The 22,535-nt window shown below is 37.5% G+C and overlaps 1 protein-coding gene across 2 annotated transcripts in view; it reads left to right on the forward strand.

Annotated features, from left to right (window-relative positions):
* Positions 1-22,535, forward strand: part of NKAIN2 (sodium/potassium transporting ATPase interacting 2) — a 1,431,299-nt gene that overhangs the window by 145,718 nt on the left and 1,263,046 nt on the right. Inside the window, exon 2 of one of the 2 annotated variants that reach the window (XR_007519189.1) lies at positions 8,277-8,365. The exons of the other annotated variant lie outside the window; for it this stretch is intronic. The gene's annotated coding sequence lies outside the window, so the exon portion shown is untranslated. The remainder of the gene's footprint in view (positions 1-8,276; positions 8,366-22,535) is intronic. 2 annotated transcript variants of the gene reach the window in all.

Below are 22,535 nucleotides of genomic sequence, written 5' to 3' on the forward strand. Positions count from 1 at the left end.
TCCATTTATCATAATGTTCCTTATTGGTCCAGTTGTGAGGATTTTTTTCATGTGTGTGTGTTAAGATACAAGCCATACTGAAAGCTGAAGTCTTTGATCTTCATCACTAAGTGCTTCCTTCTAGTCCTCTTTACTTTCAGAAAACAAGGTTGATTCATTTGCATAATACAAGTTGCTAATGAGTCTTCCACCAATCCTAATGCTGAGTTCTTCTGCACAGTCCAGCTTCTCAGGTTATTTGCTCAGCATACAGATTGAATAGGTATGGTGAAAGGATACAACCCTGATGTATAACTTTGTTGACTTTAAACCATGCGGTACATCCTTGTTCTGTTTGACTGCCTCTTGGTCTGTGTGGGTTCCTCATGAGCACAATTAAGTGTTCTGAAATTCCCATTCTTCGCAATGTTATCCATAATTTGTTATGATCCCCACAGGCAAATGTCTTTGCATAATCAGTAAAATACAAGTAAGCATCTTCCTGATAGTCTCCGCTTTTAGCAAGATCTCTCTGACATCAGCAGTGATATCCCTTGTATATCCTCTTCTGAATTCAGATTGAGTTTCTGGCAGTTCTCATCAATGTACCCCTGCAACTGCTTTTGAATAATCTTCATCAAAAATTTACCTGTGTGTGATATTAATGATATTGTTTGATGATTTCTGCATTCTGTTGGATCACCTTTCTTTGAAATGGGCACAAATACGGATCTACTCAAGTGGTACACAAGATATTAAAAACCCAAACCAAATCCAGTGCCGTCGAGTCGATTCTGACTCACAGCCACCCTACAATGACTCAAGATATAAAAAATACATTAATTCTGTCTCATTAATGTAACAAAGACAGCCTATTTCCAAATGGAATTATAACGACTGGCATAGAGGTTTAGATTTATAATACATATTTTGGGGTTACACAGTTCAATCCATAACACCTACCTTCTTACTTTTCTTGCTTTGGTATTTTTAAATCATCTTCAATCTTTCCTAGAAACTAGCAGAGTTTCAACAATGGTTAGAAATTGCAAGGTGTGTGAATCACTTGAACTGAGGAAACAGAGGTTTTGAGCTTATTTCGTATTTATTTTATGTATTAATTATTTTCCCTATATTTTTGGGTAAAAAAAGAAACAAAGAAAGAAAAAGAAGAAATAAAACCATGTAAATTTGCAAGTCTAATGTTTTCATTCTAATTAAACATGAGGACTTCAGGGTTTTGTTGGTCTCCCCCCACCCCACCACCCGTAATTACTCTAGTGTGCTTATGTAACCTAGTGATGCCATTTTTTCATTTGGAAATTTTACAGATCAGTGATATAAATGCAAATATAAATGAAAACACTTTAAAAATCTGAATCCTTATCTTGACTCATTAACTAAAATATTCTCTCCTGTATTGGCCTTTTTTTCTCCCTCTACACGAAAGGTATTTATTTCTTTATTGAAAAACTCATTACACATGCTTGTGTGATGTCAATTAGCCACAGTGTAACAAGAATTTTATGTTTGAGCTACAATGAATTTCTGAGGAAATCTGTTGTTTTCAAGGCTGAGGCTGCAATTGGAGAAGATCTAAATCATTACCTAAATTTACATTCTATTGTTATGCATGCATTTTTTACAACTTCCTATAGAGTATTTAGAAATAAACAAAAGTTTTTTTTTTTTTTTCTTGCTTCTTTTGTGCTAGTATGTTTTTATATAGTCAGCATCTTGGAGTAAAACACACACCACAGAGGGAAGAAGTCTCATAAGGAACTCTGCTTGTGAAAGAAGGAAATTGGCTGGCAGTAATCAGAGTTTCCTTGTGGCATCAGAACAGAAACCAAAACCAAAAGTAATACACTAAAATATACATATATATACATATGAAATCCAGTTCTTTTAAAATATTATTAATTTATTTTATATTGAAATATAAATCAATTCTGAAAATATCATGAAGGATGACTGCCTTGGGGTGCCCAAACCCAGCAACCCTATAGGACAGAGTAGAACTGCCCTATACGGCTTCAAAGGCTGTAAATCTTTAAGATAAAAAAAACAAAACAAACCAGTTGCTGTCAAGTTGATGGAGTAGAACAGCCCCATAGGGTTTCCAAGGTGCGTCTGGTGGATTCAAACTGCCAACCTCTCAGTTAGAGCTGTAGCTCCTAACCATTATGCCACCAGGTGCTGGTGGGTTCAAATAGTTGAACTTTTGGTTAGCAGACAACCACATTTAACCACTGCTCTACCAGTGCTCCTCCTCTGAGGTGCCAAAAACCAAAACCCATTGCCATGAACTAGGTTCCAAATCACAGCAACCCTATAGGACAGGGTGGAACTGCCTCAAAGTTGTAAATCTTTCCAAAAGCAGGCTGCCGTGTCTTTCTCCTGCAGAGCAGCTGGTGGGTTCAAACCACTGATCTTTTGGCTAGCAACCAAGTGCTTTAACCACTGTACCACCAGGGCTCCCCCTTAGGATGTAGCCCCAGGAAATAGACTAAGAGTGAAATAGGCTTGCAGAAGGTTTATCTGGGGGGAATGGGGTCATGCCACAGAAACACCTGTTAAAACAAAATTCATATTAGGCCAATGATGTAAATTGATTTGAAGTTTAATACAAAATTTGCAAATGGGGCAAAACTTCTCACTAGAGAGTCAAAGTAGTGTTTCAAAGAGAAGAGAGCTTCCGGAGATTTTATTACTCATCGTTACCAACATTGCCATGGAAATGGGGCAGAACACTGTTTATGTAATAACAATTTATCATAAAACACAGCTAATAGTCTGACCTTGGAGTTTCTGTTTCTTGAAACTAATTGCACAGAGGTAATTATTCAAAAGAGCCCAATACCTAAGGCAAAACGGTTTTACTAAGCTATTGTTTGAGTTAAAGAAGGTCTCAGGTCAATGGCCTGGGCAGGTGATCCCAACTCCATGGACCCCTTAAATCTGATTTCCAAGAGAACTAAAACTCACACCTGTATGGGAGTGACAGAAGCTGGATTAGCCAGAGAAAGAATTAGAACTGAGATGCCTCAACCAATCACACGGGGAGCTCTCAGAGTTTTCCCAAATTATCTCAAATTGAGGCGAAGGCCAGGCCTTTATACCTCAACATATTCCAGACCTTAGAAGTGAACTGAATTGCAGAGGGGGGCATAACTTTGAGGGAGACAGCTCCTTCCCTCTGAGTGCAGTTCTGGGGGAAGGACACAGCTATAAGCTGTCAACAGTCCTGGCAGCTGCAGTAATGAAATTGTCTTACTCCTAATGTGGGATCTGAATGGCACAAGATAGCATTCTTCTGTTGCTCAGACCCACTTGCTTCATATCAGTTCACTGCATTTAGAAATAACTCCTTTAGAAACCTGGTTGGCTTTTCTTGGGGAGATTTATAGGAGGAAGATTGTTGTTGTTGTGTGCCATCTAGTCGATTCGGATTCATAGTGACCCTATAGAAGAAGATTAGTGGGATAAAATACAACCCCCACTGCTGCAGCTGGTCTTGAAACCACAATGATGCTCATCATTTCCCTCCTCTACTACCCATTCCAGATTTCTTCTCTCTAGCACTTTTGCTGTCCTAGGTGGCTTGCCTGGTGGGGTAACCCAGGTCATCCTTCTCAGGGTGTCTTCGCTCATGATCACATGGCTTTTACATCTTCTATTTTCTATCAAAATTTGGAAGAGAAATTCTAAGAGTTGTGCCATTGGGTCACTTGAGTGCTAAGCATTGCCTTCTCCATCTCCATTACATTTCATACCTTCTACAGAGTAAGAATGGTGACGTAGCCCCTTCCTTCTTGTTAGTCTCTTAGCATGAGGAACCCAAAATGACCAAGCTGCATCTACATTCAGGCATTTGCCATGTTCCGTGGTGGAACTGGTATCTCTAGACCTGCAAAGCCTAGGCTTGTAGGTAAGAGAAGTGTACATTCAAAGTGGATCACTGCGAGTGATGGTAAGAAGAGCCACTCCTACTACTACCCTTTGGGTCCCAGACCCAGACTCATACAGACATATATAATGGTTGTTGATGTACCGTGTATATTGTATCCTGAAAGATGATGCTCCGTTCTTGCACAGTATGATCACCAAGCTTGCATCTCAAGCTGTGCTTTCACAGGTTTTTCCATCACTCTTTCAGGTGAATAGCTTCTGGGAGTTTCAGTGTGTGATAAGACCAGTGGATCCCATGGTCATGTATCCACAGCCTTACCTCCTTTGCTCTAAATTATGTTTCTTTATTTAGTCTGATGTGATGGTATACAGATTTTTATTTAAGAGGATTAAATATTCTTAAAACCCTGGAATGGTGGTACTCACTGAGACCCTACAGGCAGGAAATTTAAATTCACAACCAGAATTTGTCAATTCCAGTCAAGTTGAATCCCTGCCCTTTCTAAGGTGGAAAGGGTCCAATCTAATTAAATAACCTTAAGTGTCTAGTTAATCTCCTTGAAGGATGGTATCATATTGGGAAGTTCTATCAGCATAATTACTTGATGTCCTATGGTCGGGTCCCTATTAGGACCAAGGAGTAAGCCATGAGCTCTTTTTTGAACGGCATATAATTCTTTTCTGTAGATTACTTGGCCTTGCTTCTGAACCCTAGTTGTTTGCATTGCGATTCCTTTATTGAAACTTTCCAAGATCTCCATATGTCATCTTTTCCCATCACTAACAAACCAAACTAAACCTATTGCCATTGAGTTGATTTCAACTCCTAGTGACTCCATGTTTTACAGAGTAGAACTTCACAGGATTTTCTTGGCTGTGATCCTTATGGAAGCAGGCTTTTCTTCCATGGCACCCAGCGTGTGGGTTTGAACCACCAACCTTTTTAGGTTAGAAGTCGAATACAAACTTTTTGCAACACCTAGGGACAGACAGATATCTCTAAATAGATATAGATTCTGTTGTGTGATATGGCCCAAATGGCAGTGCTACTCACACTCTGATCTGGATTGGCCACAGAGAAGTTACTAGGTCTAGGTCCCACTCAAAGTTGGCAGCCTTTCATGTCACTTTGGGAATGGGCTAGACAAAAATGTCTAAGTGGGGAATATGATGTCTCCAGAACTTAAAGAGGCATTTCAGGCACTGTTCTTTCTTCTTAATGACAAGACTTGCAAGATGCCATAATGTGTGGTTTGCTTTGAAAGGAATGTTTCAGAAAGCACCAGACCAGTTGATTCCTAAAAACTTCTCTGATGCAGCAGTCTCTCCTATTCTTCATAGGGTTGATATTCTGATTCCATGTAATCTCCCTACATTTTCCCTCTCGGAACTCATTCTTGTCAGCCTTTCTCCCAACCATTCTTCTTTTCATTGTCACCTAGACACTAGTGAACTTCATGTTGCCAAATCCATTGGTCAGTCATAGTCTTTATTTTGTGCAACCTCTCGGCCCCCCTTATTCTTGAAAAACTTTCTTCACTTGGCCTCTGGGACACTTTTTCTTGGATGTCCTCCTACTTCACTGTTCATTCCTTATCGGTCTCTTTTTCCTACTCCTTAATCTATGCAAACTTTAAACACTGAAGAACCCCAGGGCTCTTGCTTCAAAACTCTTTTTTATCTATATTCAGTCTCCAGATGACCTCCCCCAATTGCATGATTTTAAATATTATCAATATTCCAATATCTCTCCAATTTTTAAATTTCTTTTTGAACTTCTTCCCTGAGCCTCCAATTTAAATATCCTATTTTTTATTGAGCACCTCCACTTTGATATCTAAAATACATCTTAAATTCAAAATGTTCAAAACTAAACTCTTCATCTCCACCCTGTACCCTGAAATCATGCTTATCTGTAAACCTACTCCATCTCTGTAAAAGTCATCTTTACTATTCCAGTTTCTCAAGCCAATAATCTGGGGATATCCTTGAATCCTCTTTTCCCTCAGATTCCGCATCTAATCAGTTAGAAATTTCTTTCAGATCCCACTTTGAATCATGTATATGAATATTTTCCCTCACATTTATTATCAACGTCTTGGTCAAGCCCCCATCATCTCTTGCCTGGATTGTTATAAAACTTCCTGATTGGTGTCTCTGTTTCATTTCACCCTTTACTGTCCATTCTGCAACCTGAAGCCAGACTGCACATTTTAGAATATGAGCCAGAACATGTCCTTTTTTACATCAAATCCTTCAAAGTATATTTAATCAGAATATAATTTGAATCAGAATATTCAAATTTTATACTTTATATTTTCAAACTTGTGTTAGAATAAAATGCAAATTGATCACTATGGCTTACAGGGCCTTACATGATTTGGTGCCCCCTATTTCTCTGAACTGATCTCCAACAACTCTCCTCATCCACTCTACTCTAGCCATAGTTTCTTGCATACTTTAAGGCCACTCTTACTTCAGGCTCTTTGCTCTTGCTGTGTCCTTTGCCTGAAATGTTCTTCCTTAATGCTTCTGACATTTTCTTGAATGTTCCTTTGTAAAAGACTTCTTCCCTGACAACTTATGTATGATAATACCCCATCACTCCCTATCCCTCTTATCTTACCTTATTTATCTTCATAATACTTATTATTTGACAAAAAAAAAAAAAAAAAAAACCAAACCTGTTGCCATCAAGATGATTCCAATTCATAGCAACCCTATAGATCAGAGTAGAACTGCTTCATAGGATTTCCAAGGCTGATCTTTATGGGAGCAGACGGCCACATCTTTCTCCCACAGAGCAGCTGGTGGGTTTGGACTGCCAGCCTAGTCAGTTAGCAGTCAAGCATTTAACCACTGCACCACCGAGACTCCTTATTTGACCTTTTTTTTTTTTCCTTCCTGGCTTCCAGATTTGTTTATTCTCTTCCTTCTTAGAATGTGAAATCCACAAAAGGACTGATCTTATCTATTTTGTTCACTGTTGAATCATTGCACCAAGTATAGCACCTGGCATATAAACATCTGTTGAATAAATAAATAAAAATAATTATATAATTCTTAAAATAATAGACTAAACATAAACTGTCTTTCAGAAATGAAAGTAAAAAATTTTATGGAGGTGTATCTATTTTATTACATTATGATATTTATTTTCACTTTAAGGCATTAAATATATTTTGATTTTATTATTACTTGCATTTTAAGTATCAAGACATATGAAGGTTTTAAATAGTGTCCTCCACAGATTTTTTTTCTATAGAATCTTTTATGTTGTAAATATGGTATCAAATTTATTATATCTAATTATAATAAGAAGTCTTTCTAGATAACCAGGATTCCAGACTTAAGAATTCCATGGTTGTTGATATTTTCAAAGCATAATATAATTTCCCAAGAGCAACTAAGATATCTAAGATATTTAATTGCTGCGTTAGGGTCACTATGAGTTGGAATGGACTCTACGGCAAGGGGTTTGGTTGTTTTTTTGTTTTTTTAATACTAGGAAAAGGATAAAAGGAAAAACAGTGTACAAACTGATAGAGCATTAGATTTAAAAATGGTAAATAAGAGAGGGAAGTGATGAACTATATATTTCAATTTTAACTAGAAGGCAAAAATAGCAAAGGGAAGTAAAAATAATAGATAACAGATAAATTTAATTAAAAATACTGGTTCAGAGTAGTGAACACTTACCGTGTGCCACACATCCTGTGAAATGGCATACATATATTTTCTAACCTAATATTCATGATCATTTCCATGATATAGGTGCTATTACCCTCTCCCCATTTCACAGATGAACATTCTGAGAGAAGACAAGTGACTGCCCGAAGGTCAAATACATGCTGGATCCAGGATACTTTTCTGACTCCAGAGTCATGTTCTTAACCACCGCGCTAGGAGATCTAGTGCATAAATTCTGAGCAGAGTATTGAGACTAGCAGTTTTTGATCTACTGAATATCATGCTTCTTCAGAATTACACAGTTATATACACATTGTTATTTAGGCATTTTCTAGATAAGACCTTACTCGTTCAGTTAGGTAGTTACCTATGATCTAACTATAACATTGCTTTGAACTGGTGCTAAAGGACACTACTCTTGATTATAAAGGGACGAAAGATGGAAGTTAACTTTCGGTGTTATGTAATGTGTGCTAAATTTGTGTTACTGTAGCTAATAATCTAATAGAATAATTTTGAACATATGTTTGTGTGAAAGTCCTGAATATTGCTGGTTAAGGGAACTACTTAGAATGAGGAGAAATACAGCTATTCACCCAAGTTAAAAATATCTGGGTAATGAAGAACCAATTTCATATATTCTTAAGTTTTCATGTAGGTGTCTTTTTTTTTTTTTTTAACATTGGCATATCCAGGACAAGGAAGAGAAGATGGAATTCCCAAACATTTGGAGGTGTCCTTCAATATGCAAAGACCAGCAATAATTCCTTTGGCAATTCAAGAAGTAAGATTTGATCCTTGGCTCTCAAGACACTGTATTCTGTAATATAAATCTTTGAACAAAAAAATCTAACCATATAAACATAAAGAGAGTGAATCCACACTGGTCCTTGGAAGAGATTTCTTTGCTCTGTGATCAGCAGCGGCGAGGGTAGCTCCAACCATTCTCTTTGACATAAGTCTTGATGTGTGGCACAGACTTTTGTTGTCGTTGTTCTTATTCTAATAGTTTCAGGCATAAAGCGTTAGCCACATGAGGTCACTGTTGTTCATACATGAATTATAACTATTGTATAAATCTTGATTCTCCTGTTTGAGTGGTCTTGGGATCCACGGCTTGAATAAGTAATTTGTGTGTGTATGGGGAGGAGGAGAGATTTAGGATATTCCATAAAGCATACTTTAGGAATTCACTGAACATAAATATATCCCCTTAAAATTTATGCATTTGTCTTATGGATAAATTAGGAACTATTTTAATTAAGCACAAAAAATTTAAAAATGAGGGCATTTTGATTAAGAAAAAAAGAGAGATTTAATAAGGCATGCAAATGCTAACTTTGTCCTTAATGATAATTCTGAAATTATCTGCCTACAAGGCTAGGAGTCATTCAGTCTCCATTGGTGGTTTTTAAAGAACATGCTAAGTTTCATAACCTTATAGCCAGTCAATTATCACGAAATATCCATATCAATGTAAGAAATAAATTATTTATTATTTACAGAGTTTACTGTAAATCCGTGGTCGAAGACATAGATTATGGAAAAATAATTATTGCAAACATAAGTTACTACTCCCCTGCAGTTCCTTTTCAGTTAAGGTAGTCCAGAGTTAATGAATTAAACAATGGTTACAGAAATACCAGGCTTTCCAAACAAACAATGGACGTTCCAGATATAGTGTATATGTATCAAAGGGCATTATAATTGCGTGTGTGTGTGTGTTCGTGTGTTTCTATCTAGTTCTCCCACCTGGCTCCCAAAAGTGGTCTGGTTAAGGTCACCAACAACATCTAAAATGCTAAATCCAACAGACGCTGAATTTACTGGATCCCTCAGGAATGTTAGACATAATAGACCATTTTCTTTTTCTTGAATCTTTTGTTCTGTTTTCTGTAATACCACATTATCACTAGTTTAATTTTCCTCCTATTTCACTGGCTGCTTCTCTGTCTCTCATCCCCAACCTCTAAATATTAGTATTCTTTAGATTTCCTTTAAATCCTCCTCTCATCTCTCTCTACTTTCTCTCCAAGTAATCTTATTCATTTCCATTTTTCAAATACCATCTATATGCTGATGACTATCTAATTTTTATCTGCAGTCTAGTTATCTCTTTTTGCCTTTAGACTGGCATATCCAAACTGCCTAGTTAATACCTCCATGTAGGTTTCACACAGATCTTGTACCTCAGCCCCTGGTACATTCCTGGACTTGAGAAAACAAAACAAAACAAAACAACCCACGCATTGCTGTCCAGCCGATTCTAACTCATAGCGAACCTATACGATAGAGAAAAACTGCCCCATAGAGTTTCCAAGGAGCGCCTGGTGGATTTGAACTGCAGACCTTTTGGTTAGCAGCTGTAGCTCTTAACCACTACTCCACCAGGGTGTTGTTGTTGCTGTTAGGTGCCGTCGAGTCAGTTCCAACTCATAGCGACCCTATGCACAACAGAACGAAACGCTGCCCGGTTCTGAGCGATCCTTAGAATCCTTGCTATGCTTGAGCTCATTGTTGAAGCCACTGTGTCAATCCACCTCGTGGAGGGTCTTCCTCTTTCCTGTTCACCCTGTACTCTGCCAAGCATGATGTCCTTCTTCAGGGACTGATCCCTCCTGACAACATGCCCAAAGTATGTAAGACGCAGTCTCCCCATCCTTGCCGCTAAGAAGCATTCTGGCTGTACTTCTTCTAAGACAGTTTTGTTCGTGCTTTTGGCAGTCCATGGTATACTCAATGTTCTTCCCCAACACCACAATTCAAAGGTGTCAATTCTTCTTCAGTCTTCCTTATTCATTGTCCAGCTTTCACATGCATATGATGTGATTGAAAATATCATGGCTTGGGTCAGGCGCACCTTAGTCTTCAAGGTGGCATCTTTGTTCTTCAACACTTTAAAGAGGTCCTTTGCAGCAGATTTGCCCAATGCAATGCGTCTTTTGATTTCTTGACTGCTGCTTCCATGGCTGTTGATTGTGGATCTAAGTAAAACGAAATCCTGGAGGACTTCAATCTTTTCTCCGTTTATCATGATGTTGCTCATTGGTCCAGTTGTGAGGATTTTTGTTTTCTTTATGTTGAGGTGCAATCCATACCAAAGGCTGTCGTTTGGATCTTCATTAGTAAGTGCTTCAAGTCCTCTTCACTTTCAGCAAGCAAGGTTGTGTCATCTGCATAACGCAGGTTGTTAATGAGTCTTCCGCCAATCCCGATGCCCCTTTCTTCTTCATATAGTCCAGCTTCTCATATTATCTGCTCAACATAAGGATTGAATAGGTATGGTGAAAGAATAAAACCCTGACACACACCTTTCCTGACTTTAAAACAGTCGGTATCCCTTGTTCTGTCTGAACAAATGCCTCTTGATCTATGTAAAGTTTCCTCATGAGTGCAGTTAAGTGTTCTGGAATTTCCATTCTTTGCAATGTTATCCATAATTTGTTATGGTCCACAAAGTCGAATACCTTTGCATAGTCAATAAAACACAGGTAAACATCCTTCTGGTATTCTCTGCTTTCAGCCAGGATCCATCTGACATCAGCAATGATATCTCTGGTTCCATGCCCTCTTCTGAAACCAGCCTGAATTTCTGGCAGTTCCCTGTCCATATACTGTTGCAGCCGTTTCTGAATGATCTTCAGCAAAATTTTGCTTGTGTACGATATTAACGATATGGTTCTATAATTTCTGCATTTGGTTGGATCACCTTTCTTGGGAATAGGCATAAATATGGATCTCTTCCAGTCAGTTGGCCAGGAAGCTGTCTTCCATATTTCTTGGCATAGATGAGTGAGCACCTCCAGTGCTGCATCTGTTTGTTGAAACATCTCAAGAGGTATTCCATCAATTCCTGGAGCCTTGTTTTTCACCAATGCCTTCAGAGCAGCTTGGACTTCTTCCTCCAGTACCATCAGTTCCTGATCATATGCCACCTCTTGAAATGGTTGAACATCGCCTAATTCTTTTTGGTATAATGACTCTGTGTATTCCTCCCATCTTCTTTTGATGCATCCTCCGTCATTTAATATTTTCCCCATGGAATCCTTCACTATTGCAACTCGAGGCTTGAATTTTTTCTTCAGTTCTTTCAGTTTGAGAAACACAGAGCGTGGTCCTCCCTTTTGGTTTTCTTTCTCTAGCTCTTTGCACATGTCACTCTAATACTTTGTCTTCTAGAGACGCCCTTTGAAATCTTTTGTTCAGTTCTTTTACTTCATCAATTCTTCCTTTTGCTTTAGCTGCTTGACATTCGAGAACAAGTTTCAGAGTCTCCTCTGACACCCATCTTGGTCTTTTCTTTCTTTCCTGTCTTTTCAATGACCTCTTGCTTTCTTCATGGATGATGTCCTTGATGTCATTCCACAATTTATCTGGCCCTCAGTCACTAGTATTCAATGTGTCAAATCTATTCTTCAGATGGTCTCTAAATTTAGGTGGGGTGTACTCAAGGTCATATTTTGGCTCTCGTGGACTTGCTCTGATTTTCTTCAGTTTTGGTTTGAACTTGCATATGAGTAATTGATGGTCTGTTCCACAGTTGGCCCCTGGCCTTCTTCTGACTGACGATATTCAGCTTTTCCATCCTCTCTTTCCACAGACGTAGTCAATTTGATTTCTGTGTGTTCCATCTGGTGAGGTCCATGTGTATAGTCGCTGTTTATGTTAGTGAAAGAAGGTATCTACAATGAAGAAGTCATTGGTCTTGCAAAATTCTATCATTCGATCTCCGGCATTATTTCTATCACTAAGGACATGTTTTCCAACTACCCATCCTTCTTCTTTGTGTCCAACTTTTGCATTCCAATCGCCAGTAATTATCAATGTACCCTGGTTGCATGTTCAATCAATTTCAGACTGTAGCAGCTGATAAAAATCTTCTATTTCTTCATCTTTGGCCCTAGCGGTTGGTGCATAAATTTGAATAATAGTCATATTAACTGGTCTTCCTTGTAGGTGTATGGATATTATCCAATCACTGATAGCATTGTACTTCAGGATAGATCTTGAAACATTCTTTTTGACGATGAATGCAACACCATTCCTCTTCAAGTTGTCATTCCCAGCATAGTAGACTATATGATTGTCTGATTCAAAATGGCCAATACCAGTCCATTTCAGCTCACTAATGCCTAGGATATCAATGTTTATGTGTTCCATTTCATTTCTGACTATTTCCAATTTTCCTAGATTCATACTTTGTACATTCCAGGTTCCAATTACTAATGGGTGTTTGCAGCTGTTTCTTCCCATTTTCAGTTGTGCCACATCAGCAAATGAAGGTCCCAGAAGCTTTACTCCATCCACGTCAGTAAGGTTGACTCTACTTTGAGGAGGCAACTCTTCCCCAGTCATCTTTTGAGTGCCTTCCAACCTGGGGGGCTCATCTTCCAGCAGTATATCAGATAATGTTCCGCTGCTATTCAAAAGGTTTTCACTGGCAAGTGCTTTTCAGAAGTAGACTGCCGGGACCTTCTTCCTAGTCTGTATTAGTCATGAAGCTCAGCTGAAACCTGTCCTCCGTGGGTGACCCTGCTGGTATCTGAATGCCGGTGGCATAGCTTCCAGCATCACAGCAACATGCAAGCCCCCACAGTACGACAAACTGACAGACACGTGGGGGACTGCACTAGGGTAGTGGAGGCATAATGAATATTTCTGAATGAGTTAGCTTGTGGCTGTGCATGGGCATCATGTGAGCATCTCCTCGTGTATGAGTTATTCGTGCTGGAGCTCCATTAGTTCACATATGTTAAGATTAGGAGAGGAAACATATGAAATTTAGCATATGTGGAAGAAAGGGGTCCCTAATACTCTTATCAATTTCAATATTTTTTGGTAAATCACATAAAATACAATATCTTATTACATAAAATATCAAAAGTTATGGGGAATTGATATTGTATCCCATCCTTGGTCACTTTTTCACATTCCTGGTCAAATTTTCTAACATCCTTTCCCAACTCTGTTTCCTCGGTTGTCCTCTAAAGCATCTCTGTGAAATTCCATACACTCCTTTTCACACATTAGTAAGGAAAGGATAAATATTTCTATAGCCTCACTAAAGTTCTTAAACTCTTTTCATAAATATTTTTATTTAATATTTGACATATGGCTACTTTTTTGGGATTATTTTTTAAACAAATTTACCAACTTGATTGAGAGGCTTCAGTGAAGACATATAAAAGATGGGATCTTAGTGAAGAAGGTTATGTTATACAAAGAATAAAAGGAAAATTATTTATTCACAAGAACATCTTCCAGGATTTTAATCATGCCAGGTAAAACTAATAAAAAAAAAATAGTCATGTTAAATAAGGTAAAATGGGTCTAGTGCTTCTTCACGATATTTTCAGTGTTAGAGTCTACCCACCTATTCATTTCTCTTTTCATGAGGATTAGTAGGCTAATTAATTTTGAAGAGTTATATTTGGCAAGCTCTTATTAAACTTCATGATTGTCTCTTTTATGGAACCAGGCATGAATTACGAGAAATAACTTCAGATTCTGTTCAAGATTTTAGCCTAACGAGTTCATTCTAGTTGGTTAATTCCAAGACTTAATTCAGTCACTATTAACTTTTCCACACCCTGTTAATGTAAGTTATGAAATGTTGGGCTTTTTATCACTTACTACTCTTCCATCAGGTACAATTCAAGCCTGTTTCTATTTTTACATTTTAAGTATTAAATTTTCATCCAGTGCAACATACGTTTAAGTCATATATCAAGGCACTTGGCTGTTTTGTGTAAATACTTGAAAGATTGATCAATATTTCTTACAGTCAAAAATTATAAGGACATCAACATGGACTACTAAGTTGTGTTCCTCATAACATCTATGATATTCCTGGATGCAGAGTGAACAATAACATACAAAAAAATCTTTTTTTTTTTTTTTAATTTTGGCAAGACTAATTCATTTCCTGTTTGGTAATAAATATACTCCCTTACAAAGAGGACATTTTTCACCTTTTCAAACTAGTGTCATCAATTAGGGACAGAACGTAGAACCTGGCATCACAGATAACAGCTGTCATTCATGGCATGTTTTTTATTCATTAAGCTAAGAAATTATTGCTAACTTAGTTGACATCTAATTAAGGTAACAGTTTTCATAGAATGACAACAATATTGTATGTGTATGTGTGTGTGTGTGTGCCTGGTTTTGCTTGTGTGTTTTAAAACATACCCCTGTCTGTTCATTGCGGATAAAGGAAATAAACAGATGTTATTCCAATAGAGCTATTTTTTTTTTCTCCCTATGTTTTCTAGATCAGAGTTACCTGATTTCTATTTTTGTGCATACTCAAAATTCACATGCTGTGGTTGATGCGAGATGCATCCTATGCACTGTGGTAAATTCTGTCATTATTCCCAATTATATGCTGCCCTCCCTGTGAGAGGTTATATTTCCATGCCCCATTGACATTAGTTTGGCCACGTGACTTGCTTTAAAAATGATGTAGCCACATCCTGGCAGAAGCTTGAAGAGCTATCATGTGGTTCCACCACTGATCTTTTTTCTTTTTTTTTCTGCCAGCCTGCAAAGAGTATTTAACATGAGAAAACTTAAATAGTTTGAAATATTATTGGGCTAATTATATAGCCTACCCAGATAGGTCCTGACCCTTTAGCCCGAGTTTTGGACAGAAGACACGTGAAGCATGTAGCTCACCTGCAGTTGAGATGTAACTAGGCAAGAAATAACCTTTTATTATTGTAAACCACTGAGAGTTTCAGGTCATTTGTTAACACATAATAACTTTTTTTTTTTTAAAGCATTTTATTGTGTTTTTAGTGAAAGTTTACTCAACAAATTACTTTTTCATTAACAATTTCTATGTATACCGTTCAGTTACATTTTCCATATTGTGTCAACATTCTCGTCATTTGCATTCTGGTTGTTCTGTTTCCATTAATATAAATTCTCTGCACCCCTCCCCCTGGACCCCCAACCTTCTCATCTTTGTTTTAGGGTAAATGTTCATCATTTGGTCTCATGTAGTTTTTTTTTTTAAAGGATCATAGTACTCAGAGGTCATATTGTTTATTTTATGAGCCAATCTGTTATTTAGCTGAAAGGTGACCCCCAAGAGTAGTTTGAGTTCAAAGTTTAAAGGGTATCTCAGGGCGATAGTCTAGGGGGTTCCTCTAGTCTCTACTGGTCCAGTAAGTCTGATCTTTTTTTAAGAATTCGAGTTTTGTTCTACAATTTTCTTCCATTCTATCCAGGACCACTATTTTGTCCCTGGTGTAGCCAGGCACCATCTAGTTCTTCCAGTGTCAAGATAGGTGAGGCTGTGGTTTGTGTAGGCAGCACATAATAACTTATAGAAAGCTGACCCATTACATGCTCATTTAACTTCGGTGCAGTCAGCCAAACCCAAATAAAGTATGGTTCTACTACTTCTGTTTAATTCTCAGGAGAATAAACATACCAATTAACCTATTTCACGGTTTCAAATGTTTAATATTAGAACAAGATGATGTACCTGGCAGGCATTCTGGAACATTTTACAACTCTTCACAATTCAACTAAAATTATATATTTATTTTTAAAAATACTAAAACATTCAAACATTTACATATAGATTTTTTCTGTTGTTCCTTCTTAGGCTTAGTCTGTTCTCAAACTTCACTGCAAATAAGAACTACTATAAGGGGTAAAAAAAAAAAAAAAATACGTATAAAAAAACCTGCTAAACCTGTTGCAGTCGAGTCGATTCCAACTCATAACAATCCTATAGGACAGAGTAGAACTGCCCCAGAGGGTTTCCAAGGAGTGGCTGGTAGATTCAAAAGTAGTGTATTACCCCTTATGAATGGTTTAGAACCTAATTTATAACAATTCTGTAACCGCATTGTACTGCAAGATATTACAGTGTATAATTTATTTGTATCATTTTTGCCTACTTGAATTTATATGAGGCAATTCATAAGTGTGCAATTTAAGAAAGCACATTTTATTTTAACTTCTCAAAACAACAATCCAAAGTTATTCAAAATCCAGTAATATTTTTCTCCAATGGAGCATTGTGGCAGATTACATTTTTTATGTAATTATCTTTCTAAATTACAGTTTGGTTTTGGGAATTTGGGTCAGAATGTCTCCATAATTCTTTACCAGTTTAACCCGTATGACACCAGTTGTGTGCATGTTGAAATTATTGCAAAAAGTCTTCTTTTTTCATATGCAGGGATATGCTTATTTGTGCTATGAAAGGCACAGTGGTAGAAAAGCTACATGCACTCCAATCTATGTTCTTTAGAAAACAGTAACTACCAAACATGCCTCCCATTATTCCTGCACAGCACTTCAATTTTGTCAACATTGATTCAACAAACATTTATTGAACACTTAAGACGTTAAGACTTACTGAGACATTTGAAGATAAATAGAGCTTGTATTTGAATAAGGGGGAAAAAACACTTTTATGAAAAGCTTCAACATAAAATAATCTCTAGTATTACATGGATGGCATAAGTACACTAACAAAAGAATGCAGAGTAAATAAATGAATTAAAAAATAAATGTAAAACTGAGCTTTGAATTGAGCGTTGGACTTCAATAGATGGAAATCAGAGGTCAGTGGGAGGACCCCTCTGTGGTAGTTAGGTTCTGCCACCTCAGTGGCCTTGGTTTCTCCTCTTTAAAGAAGAAGGGTGTGCGTAAGGAATGTATATGTTATTCATAATCTTTTTGGTCAAATACCTCTAAGTTTTGAGTGACCATAAAATGTATTGTCAATATTGTGATATTTTGAGAATAAAAGGGGGACATTATTAATAATTATCCTGGATTACAGGCATAATTTCGGATTGCACAGGAATTTATGCTTAACATCCTGAGATAATCTGATAAAAGCTTCAGACACTAGGATGGGATTCCTTGTTTATTATCTACCATATTTCTTGAGGGGTCCTTCTCCCTCAAAACTGGTCTTATCAAATGACAAATTATTCCTTTCTTAGTGACTTTGACATCAAGCACATAGAACCTTTGAATTCCAAGTGTTTCATATTGGTAGTGGGGAAGTCACAAAGCTAATTAAGGTAACAAGCAAAGTCCAGTCTTCTGTTTTAAAAATCTAGAGATTCAAGGTGTCTTCCACATCTGTTATTTTATCCCAATGATCACGAACTTTGCAGTCAGATAGACCTGATTTCAAGGCAAAATCTTCTCTCAAATTACGATAGGCAAGTTATTAATCCTCAGTTTCCCCATGTATAATATGGGGTTGTTAGGAAGATTAAATTAGATGAGAGATATAAAATGCTTATCATAATACTGGTTGAATAATAGACATCCATGTGCAGTCAGTATTTTATATTTTTAAGTTTATTAATTCCCAGAAATTCTTGAACTCATGGCAAGAAAGAACAATAGATAAAATGTCTCCAGCCCTGACTTTTTCCTCTGAGCTGCATACACATATATCCAACTGCTTGCTAGATATCTCAATTGATTGTCTAAAAGACACTACAAAATTACAGAAACTAACAGAACCATTTGTACATGGTAAAGCACAATTGGATCCTCTAGAAGCCTTTCCCATCTCTGGAAATTGTCCCCTTGTTCACCCATATGCTCAGGATAAAAATTTAGGAGTTATTCTTAATTCCTGTGCTTTCAACCCTACTCATGCCTCATATATCTTTCACAGATGAGTGCTATTGGCTCTGTCTCTATGGATATCTCAAATCCGACCACTCCTTATTCCCTCAGAGGGAAAATCCTAAACAAGAACGTATCTTTTGCCTGAACCACTGTAACAGTGTCGTAACTGCTATTACTGCAATCCACTCACCCAAAGCAACAAAAGTAAAAACTTAAAAACTCAATTCAGATAACATCCATTTCTAACTTTAAATGCTTCAATGCCTTATTTCATTTAGCACAAAATCTTTTCTTTTCTCCATGGCCTACAAGTTCACTTGCGCGATCTCAGTCGGCCCTGCCTACCTCTCTAGGATCATTGTCACTCTGGTTGTCTTTCCGCCCTTCAGATTTGATGAGTCTGTTTCCTCTCAGGACCTTTGAAATTGCTGTTGCCTCCCTCTGGAATCGTTTTCTCCCTGGATACTCTCATGACTACTGCCTTCATATTTTTAGGTCTCTGGTCAACTTTTATGTCCTTAAGCCTTCTCTGTTGATCCTATCTAAAAAAGGATTAGCTCATCATGTAAAAAAAAAAAAAGAAAAAAAAAGTATTTTCTTATCACTACTAGCTATTATTAGTCTATGTATAATTAATGTGTATATTTATATGTTTAGTTTATCGTTTATTTCTCTCCCCTGGAAATGTAGGTGTATGAAGGCTACTATTGTACTCCCAGTAGGCAGAATGTTCATAGCATTTAGTGAAGCCTCAGACTATAGTTATTGAACACACGAGCCTTCCCTCTCTATTGTGTTTCTGAACTTTGCTGTTTATCTTCAAATACTCTGGGCCTACGATAATAGTACAGGGAATAAAAACACTAGCCCTTACTTACAACTTCATAGATGAAAGCATAGTTCTGAAGGAACAGGGAACTGCATCAATGTTGCTTCATATTGAAGAAGGCCTAATAAACAGTGCCAACTGAGGAATAATAAAATAGGTAAAGCAACCTAAAACCAAAAACATAACAACTGTATTACTGATAAACCTTATGCTGAAGAATATATCTGGAGGGAAGTGAGCTTTTTAGTACTAGACAGTCTTACTTACCAAGCCCCAGACATAGCTGAATAATACTGGCCTTCTCATACAGGAGTCTGCCTTTGTAAAACTTAGGACACAGGGCATGTGGGCTTGATGGCTGGGATACATAGGCCCTGCTTCTCCTTTTGAATTTACTAGTTAGATTAAATCTCTCCTTTTCTCCTGCAGAGAGGTAAATGAAAGGGCAGAGATAGGCAGCACTGGTGTATTCATGAGGATTTCCTGGGAGGCAAAAATGGTTAAGTGGTTGGTCACTAATAGAAAGGTTGGTGGTTTGAACCCACCCAGAGGTTCCTCTGAAAAAAGACTTGAAGATCTGTTTCTGAAAGGTCACAGTCCTTGAAAACCCTGCAGAGTACAATTCTACTCTGAAACACATGGGGACACCATGAGTTTAAATCAATTAGAGGACAACCTTTTTTTTTTTTTGGTATCTTCATGGAGGTCTCATCAATGGACAGAAACAGCAGGAGGGATGAGGACAAACATTTCCTCCAGCCTATGACAGCATAATTTTTTAAATATATATATATAGACAGCAGTGGTTGGTTAGTGGTATATATTTTATTAAATTAATGCTTATGTTAATCATCTAGTGCTGCTATAACAGAAATACCAAAAATGGATGGCTTTCAAAAACAGACATTTATTCACAGTCTAGTAGGCTGGAAGTCCAAATTCAGCCTGCCAACTCTAGGGGAAGTCTTTCTCTCTCTGTCGGTTCTGGAGGAAGGTCCTTGTCATCAACCTTCTCTGGTTGAGGAGCTTCTCAACACAGGGAACCTGGTCCCAAAGGACATGCTATTCTCCTGGCTCTTGTTTCTTGGTGGTTTGTGGTCCCCATGTCTCTCTGCTTGCTTCTCTCTTTTATATCTCAAAAGGGATTAGCTCAAAACACAATGTAATGTTGTAGATTGAGTCCTACCTCATTAACATAACTTCCACTAATCCAGTCTTATTAACATCATAGAGATAGGATTAGCATCATAGAGATAGGATTAACAACACATAGGAAAATCACATCAGATGAAAAATTGTGGACAATCACACAATACCGGGAATTGTGGCCTAGGCAAATTGATACATGTATTTTGAGGGGACACAATTCAATTTCTGAAAATGTTCATGTATTATCTTTTCTCATTTTTTAAATTTTAAAAAATTTATCAATCATGAGAGTAAAGGAGATTGTCATGGATTGAATTGTGTCTCCCAAAAATATGTGTCAACTTGGCTAAGCCATGATCCCCAGTATTGTGTAATTGTCCACCATTTCATCATCAGATGTGATTTTTTTATGTGTTGTAAATCCTACCTCTATGATGTTAATGAGGTGGGGTCAGAGGCAGTTATATTAATAAGGCAGGACTCAATCTACAAGATTAGGTTGTGTTTTAAGTTAATCTTTTTTGAAATATAAAAGAGAAATGAGCAAGAAAGCAGAAATATAAAAGAGAGAAATGAGCTAAAAAGCAGAGCCAGGAGTGCACGTCCTTTCAACCCAAGGTCCCTGCACTGAAAAGCTCCTACCTGGCCCAGGGGAAGACTGATGACAAGGACCTTCCTCCAGAGCTGACAGAGAAAGGAAGCCTTCCCCTGGAACTGGCACCCTGAATTCGGACTTCTAGCCTACGAGACTTGGAGCCCTGGTGGTGTTATGGTTAAAAGCTTGGCCGCTAACCAAAAGATGGGCAGTTGGAATCCACCAGCCATTCCTTGGAAACCCCAAGGGGCAGTTATACTCTGCGCTGTAGGGTTGCCACGAGTCAGGACCGACTTGATGGCACCTAACAACATCAACGGCCTACTAGACTGTAAGAGAATAAATCTCTGTTAAAGCCATCCACTTGTCTTATTTCGGTTGTAGCAGCATTAGAAAACCAAGACAGACATAGACTGAAAAAAAAAAAAAAAACCAAACCCAGTGCTGTTGAGTCGTTTCCTACTCATAGCGACCCTACAGGACAGAGTAGAACTGCCCCACAGAGTTTCCAAGGAGCACCTGGAGGTTCAAACTGCCAACCCTTTGGTTAGCAGCAATAGCACTTAACCACTACGCCCCCAGGGTTTCCAGAGATAGACTGTAGGGTTTAATATTACAGATCAAGATGAAATGGGCATAATTTTAAGGGCCTTAGTGATCTTTAAGGATAACTTTCTTAGATATTGTCCTTTGCAATTATCACAATAATGCCAATACTTGAAATATATTTTAAGACAACTTTTTAATTCCATGGGCAATTACGTTGGTGCTGAAATGGAAAAAATGCCTATCTTTATTTTAAAAAATGTGTTGACTTATATTATGACTAATTTTGGGAGTGCTATGTATTTTATATTTATTATATCATATCATATCATATCATATCATATCATATCATATCATATCATATCATATCATATCATATCATATCATATCATATCATATCATATTAATTACCAGTGTGATAACAGGCATTAAAACTATTGTTAATAAAAAAAAAGGTAGGTTTTAGCTTTAATTCTCTCTCCTCTAAACATAACAAAATATATTGAAAATATAGAAATGTTCTGCTCTCAGTGTGAATTTATGTTAACAGTATTATTTTTTCAAGCTTAAAAGAAAAGCATTCCTAATTGTTTTTGGAATTTTATGCTATTTCACTTTTCAAAGACTTAGCATCTACAGTGGGGATTATCACTTATACAAACCATCAGAATTGATGATTAATGAAGAAGTCAGTACAACATAACAGTGTTCAGGGAGTAAATGAGGGAGGTTGCTGAGAAAAGGCAACAACACATCACCTCAATGTCATCCCTAGAGATGGATCTGTACCATCATGCTGACCCTGCTCTTTCTGGCCACTTTCTGTACCCTACAGTCCCTTCTCCATACCTTCTTGACTTTATTTCTTTGTCAGGTGGTTTTTACTAACTGAATCTTCTCATGTCAGCACATCTCCTTCTCTTTCTAGGCCCTGTTCAAGTCTAAGTCTCCTCAATTGTTTCCGTGATGCCCATCAGCTAGATTATGAACTCAAAGCATTGACGTTCCCAGTGTTCTTACCAAAGAGATGTAGAATAATCTCCTCTGAGCTTGCCTTGTTCTTATTCTTGTCTTTCCATAAATTATTTCAAGATGGAGGATTGTCTCACTCTGCACTTACAAAATTCCAGTTGTTGGTTTATCCTAATCTGATGTCTCATATGAAGAAAGTGCAAAACAACAGGGTCAGCTGCAAACTCTGGTCAGCTAAGGAGT

Source organism: Elephas maximus, chromosome 1 (genome assembly GCF_024166365.1).
Source record: "Elephas maximus indicus isolate mEleMax1 chromosome 1, mEleMax1 primary haplotype, whole genome shotgun sequence".
Lineage (NCBI taxonomy): Eukaryota > Metazoa > Chordata > Mammalia > Proboscidea > Elephantidae > Elephas > Elephas maximus.